This window comes from Microcebus murinus, chromosome 16 (genome assembly GCF_040939455.1).
Source record: "Microcebus murinus isolate Inina chromosome 16, M.murinus_Inina_mat1.0, whole genome shotgun sequence".
Classification (NCBI taxonomy): domain Eukaryota; kingdom Metazoa; phylum Chordata; class Mammalia; order Primates; family Cheirogaleidae; genus Microcebus; species Microcebus murinus.
The window spans coordinates 21,930,003-21,936,002 of record NC_134119.1 but is presented as its reverse complement, the minus strand read 5'-3'; the positions used below and the strand labels follow the sequence as shown (position 1 = coordinate 21,936,002).

The 6,000-nt window shown below is 50.0% G+C and overlaps 1 protein-coding gene across 4 annotated transcripts in view; it reads left to right on the top strand.

Moving 5' to 3' along the window:
- Positions 1 to 5,454: 5,454 nt before the first annotated feature.
- Positions 5,455 to 6,000, top strand: part of PLCB4 (phospholipase C beta 4) — a 360,059-nt gene continuing 359,513 nt past the window's right edge. For 2 of the 4 annotated variants that reach the window (XM_076010932.1, XM_076010929.1), the window contains exon 1: positions 5,455 to 5,635. The gene's annotated coding sequence lies outside the window, so the exon portion shown is untranslated. Of the gene's footprint in view, positions 5,636 to 5,750; positions 5,950 to 6,000 lie in introns of those variants that run through there. The other 2 variants (XM_076010931.1, XM_076010930.1) reach the window with 1 other exon arrangement.

Sequence of the window (6,000 nt, the reverse complement as noted above, 5' to 3'; positions counted from 1 at the left end):
ATGATATTATACAATAGTATAAAGGAAGAGACTACACATACGAGTTACAATATGGATGAATTTCACAGATGTAATGACAAATGAAAGAAGCCAGACCCCAAAGCATACATTCTGCATGATTCCATTTATATGAAATTCACAGACAAGGGAAAGCAATTCTACGGTGTTTGAACAGTGGTTACCTGTGTTATGGTGGTGCAGGTGTGTGTGTGTGTACATGGGAGACGTGGGAGGGGTATTGACTGCGAAAGAGCATAAAGGAACTTTCTGGGGTGCTGAAAAGGTTCTATTATATATCTTGATCCAGGTGGTGGCCACACAGGTGTTTATATAAGTGAAAATTCCTCAATCTCTCACTAAAGATTTTCATGCTTCATGGTATATATGTTATACCTCCATCATAACAATCATCATCATTACACAATATATTTGAACATCTGCAGTCTAGTCATACCCTAAGGCTGGCTCACACATAGAAAATTCTCTTCTTAAGAAAGTACTTTGGGATGGAATTAAACTATGTGCTCTATTTTACTTTTTTTTATTATACCTTTAAACTTCAATCAAGGATTCATTAACAGAGAGTTTAATGTTTTTAGTGTTTTTTTCCATCTGCCATTACATTGTACATAAACTTAATCTTTGGGCAATTTTCTTTCATTATTGTTTTCTTTAGTTTTCAGTGTCCTAAGAGTTGTTTTATTTATTTATTTGAGACAGAGTCTCGCTTTGTTTCCCAGGCTAGAGTGAGTGCCGTAGCGTCAGCCTAGCTCACAGCAACCTCAAACTCCTGGGCTCAAGCAATCCTCCTGCCTCAGCCTCCCAAGTAGCTGGGACTACAGGCATGCGCCACCATGCCCGGCTAATGTTTTTCTATATATATATATTAGTTGGCCAATTAATTTCTTTCTATTTATAGTAGAGACGGGTTTCGCTCTTGCTCAGGCTGGTTTCGAACTCCTGACCGAGCAATCAGCCCGTCTTGGCCTCCCAGAGTGCTAGGATTACAGGTGTGAGCCACCTCGCCCGACCCTAAGAGTTGTTTTAGTTGCTGAGCACACAATGGAAGAAGACACAAGATTAGGGAAAGGATACCCTGGGCAGAGGGGGCTCACATCAGGCCAGGCTGCGTGCTGTCCAATTTTCAAAGATGTATGTCTCTGATTAAGGCAACCTGGGGCCAGTGGTGATCTCTTTCTTTCTAAAGGACAGCACACAAAGAGCTAGGTGGAAATTGTGATTAATGTGTCACTTTAAATTGGAACAAGAGATGTACTGCCCTTCCTCTAAAAGAGATACGATATGGTCTTTCCTTAATACAATTGAGACTATTAACATAAAGGTCCTTATTGTTGCTACTCTCCTTTCATATTAAGTGACAATGACAACATGTAAGACTTTATAAAAATCAAAGTAGCAACTGGTTGCATTGGTGGTTTGCTTCCGCCTTTCTTGTGGTGAATGTTGATTCCTATAACAAGCTAGATATTGCCTGGTAATTGATCACTAGCGCCTGCAACTGAGCACAAATGTGTTCAGAGATCCACATTCTAGAAAAAGCCTTCATAATTGGGTCCAGGCATCCTCTGTGTGGCAGAAACAGTTCCATCTCCATTGCCTTCCTTCTGGCCAATCCTTTAGCCTGGACCTGGGATGAGCAATTTTCTCCATTTTCTCTGTGGATACTGCGGATACATTTTCCACAGTGGATCCTGTGGAAGGCTGTTGAGCTTAACTTTCCTGTGGATATCCTACCCCATAGGGTGGCCCACCTGGCACGTGAGCCCCAGCATTGAGATGCTCTGGACTGGACCACCACAAAGAGAACTGAGAAGCTTGGGAGAGAAAAGGAGAATTAGGGGGAGGGAGTTCTAGAAGGACCCTCCAAGGGCCTCCCTTATGTCCTCCATGGCAGAGAGCTGGCATTGGATGCCTGCCATAGAGTGTGTCACTGGTCTCCTAGCCAGAGAAGCAGCCACTGTGAACCAAGGGAGGACCATAATGGCCACAGGTCAAGGGTAGAGGCAGTCAGTCCTTTTATTCTCCCTTCCTCCTGCCCAACACGCTGGAAGAACCAGGCCCTGAAGGGCAAGGAGCAGGGGTGGGGGCGCCCACAGAAAAGTCTTTAAAGGCCAGATCTTGTGCCACCAATCTTCCACTTTAAGAAGTAAGGGACCCAGCTGGGTTTGCAATGGGGATGGGGACAAGACTGAATTTAAACTGAGCATGAAATTGAAGGTTTAAGCTGGTCTGATTTTTAATACTGAAAAGTTGTAAAATCTGCCCCAGTGGAGCCACTGCTGTATCTGTAGAATAGGCTCCTACAGACATTCTCAATGTGTAGCTCTCTAAACCATCAATCGGATCATGTCACATCCCTGTCCAACATCTTCGTGGGTTTGTGTCATACTTGGACTAAAGCCCAGAATCCTTTCTGTGACCTTCTATGGTCTAGCCCCCTGCTGTATTTGTGACCCTCATTCTGCTCACTCCATGTCTGTTCTGGCCTCCTTTCTTTTCCTTGGATGTGCCAAGCACGTTCTCATCTCAGGGCTTTTGCTGGTTCCTCTGCTGGAAATGCCCAGATATTCTCATTTCTTTTTACATTCAGGTTCCACTCAAACGTTGCATCCTTAGAGAGGCCTTCTCTGATCCTCATCTAAAATAGCTGTCCTCCCACCCCGCCTCAGGAAGCCTTTTCACCATAGTTCTTAGCATTACTCAATGTTATATATTTTTATATGCTATTGTCAGTCTCCTGATAGCATCCAAGTTTCACAGAGGCAATAATTTTATCTCTTGCTTACTTCAGGATCCTAGGCAAAGAATAGTGCCTGGCACATAAAAGGTTTCAAAAATATTTGTTGAATGAATGAATGACGGTCTAAGATGTCATCAAAATAAAGGAAGCGTCAACAGAAATGAAGTGAACTTAGAACTTGAAAAAAAAAAATATTTAAGGTTTATACCCCATTGAGTTGTGATTCCTTAATAAACTCAGTTTTAGATTGAAGACTTTACTGGAACAACAAAAGTTTGTTGTGATTTGGTTTACCAACATATAAAATGAAAGATGGGCTTAATCTACAAAAGTTTGAACTCTAAGGCAGCAGGGCTGGCTTTACAGAAGTTGATGTATGTGGTAGATGAAGAAAAAATAAAGATCACTCTTTTGCATCTCCTTTTATCAAAGGTGAAGTTTATTTCTCCACGTTTTGAATCTGAGCATGGCCATATGGCTTTCTTTGGTCAGCAGGACATTAGCAAATGGAGGGCTTGCCCTCCCTTGCTGCTGGGAGCTAGGAGCTCACCATATGATGAAGCCATAGAGGAGCACCTGTCATCCTTGCCATGCAGTTGGGGTGCTAAGCTCCACATGTTTGTAGCTGCATGAATGGTCTCAGGATAAATACCAGCATGCCTCACCTGGTTCCAGCCCAAATTGCTGATTCACAGAATTGTGAACTCATCAGTACTTTTTGCTTTAGGATACCAAGTTTTGGTGTGATTTGTTACACAGCAAAGACTAACTGATACAGTATGTTTGGGTGCACTATGTACCAAATTCAGTTCCACTGTTAAAACTGCCAAGAAACATAGATGACAGCTTCCAGTACATCTACCCACGGGTTTTACCTGGGAAGTATAGCAACATACATAGGAAGCCCTGGAGAACTGGTTTTGAACTTAGCTATACTACTAATTGGCTGTGTGACCTAGGGAAAATCGCTTAACCTTTCTGAACCTTACTTTTATCATATAGAAAATAGAGAACAGGCCCAAAATACTGCCCTAAGCTCACCCTTCTCAAAGTCTGATATAAAGACAGCAACATAGGCATGTCTCAGGAGCTTGTTAGAAAGTCAGAATTTCAGGTCCCACCAGACTTGCTGAATCAAAATCTGCACTTCAACAAGATCCCCAGGCAATCTGCAGGCCCATTACAATTTAAGAAGCACTGCCTTACCCAGATGGTATCACTCAAAATCACCACATCTTGAAGACCCTTAACAGTGAAGAGCCACCCAGCTTTTGCCTGGGATCTGTCTTTCCTTTCCAGTCTTGCAGGGAAACTTGGTGTAGAATATTTTTCTTGGCTTCTTCACAGGCAGACAGGCTCTGCAGCTGAGAAGCTTTTTTTCAGGGCTCAGCTAAAATTGTAGCATAGTAGTTTAGCTGGGGAACGGTCAGTGGACCCTCAGGGCGCCCCACCCCCGCTTAAGGATGTCCAGTGGTAAACTTTTGATGATCATCTTCCACTCTTGGCCTTGCCTGGAAATGGTCAAGATGTGCCAGGAGAATGAGCCTTTTGCATCTACAATTGCCCCTGTCGCTCAGAGCCAGGAATAGTGTTTGCACACGTATTCCCCTTCCATTTCTTACCCTACACAGGCCCTTTCTTTCCTCCTGGCCAGCCGGACCTGCTCAGGCGGCTGAGCATGCCCAGTTCATCTGCGAGCGTGGCTCCAGTCCCCAGTGCGCAGGTGCCACGTCTCCGGGTTTTGGTGGCCGCCGGCTGGGAGGAGGAGGAGGAGGAGGAGGAGGAGGAGGCGGAGTGGCCGCGGGGAGGAGGGAGCCCTCCGGGAGTCCTAGAGTAGCACGTTGTGAGGGTCCACACAAAGGGTGATGCTAAGCTGAACAGCATTAGGGCCTGAGTGTGAGTGTGACTCAGAGGCACCTGGGGGCCGTTCCAGGGCGGGGGGAAGGCGGCAATTGGCTGGAGCAGCGCCCCAGCATCCCGGGGACCGAAGTCTAGGGGGTTTGTGTGTCTCGGGTTGCACTTTGGGGGAAGACTTTTTGGAACCACTTAATCTTTCTGTAGCTCAGTGTAAGCATCGTGAAAAAAGATAATAGTACTTGCTTTGGAAGATTGTTTTAAATGAATAAAAGGCGTTTGGAGCAGTGTCTGACGCACTGCAAGGGCTGCATGTGTTTATTAGATAAAATATCATATAAACAAATAAGCACTCCCCCCACCCGGCCACGGCTTTGGGGCACTAGTTTTCTCCAGTCTCGAACCCCCTCCACTCTTTACTCTCACCCACGACCCACAGTGGGCTGCGGTCTCCCATCCGAGGAGGGTGTCGCTATGTACTCCCACCCCCCGGTTCTGCGCCCAGCGCCACCCAGTGCGCGCCGCGACCCCCAGGCACGGGGCGCTTGTCGCGGGGGCCCGCCGTGGAGACCCCAGACGAGCGCTCAGCGGCAGGGCTTCCCCAGACGCCCCACCCACCTGCCCCAGCGCTGCCCTCCACCCGCTCGGCCGCCCGGCCCCCGGCCCGCGACGCTGCGCCCCCGGGCCGCCCCGAGTCCCCTCCCCGCCCCGCGGGCTCGCGGCAGCCGGGCGGCCGGCCCGGCCCCTGCCCACCCCCAGCCCAGCCCGGGCGCGCCGCACTGGGCATGCTCCGTAGCCTGGGCAGGTTGGGGCTGCGAGGCGACAGCTCGGGCTCTGGAGCCGGGAGGCGAGAACGAGGAGGGAGACTCGGGGGCAGGGGAGGAGGGAGCGGCGGGCCACGGAGGGGCCGCGGGGCCCGGAGCCGGGGACACGCAGAGCCCGGCGGCGGCGGGCAGGCGGGCCGGCGCTGCCCCGTGGGCTCGCCGGGGAGACGGCGGAGACCCCGGGACCTCGGCCGAGGTGAGGACCGCGCAGCGGGGAGGCGGGGAGGCGGGGAGGCCGGGAGGGGGGGCGGAGGCAGGCGGGAGGGCGGGACTGGGGCGCGCCGGGCGGGGGCTCGGCGGCGGCTCTGTATGGCGGGGAGGGGGTTGGTGTTGCCGGGAGCAATAAGTGAGCTGCACCGCCAACAAGATCTCTCTCGCGCACACACACACGCGCGCACACACACACACACACACACACATACACGCGCGCGCACACACGCGCGCACACACTGGGTCTCCAGGCAGCGGCCGTCGCCGCATCCCCGGCTGCAGCTCCAAGCAAAGTGACAGGTAGGAGAAGGCTTTTCGGGTCCCGCCCGAGGATGCTCCCGCCCGCCCCGG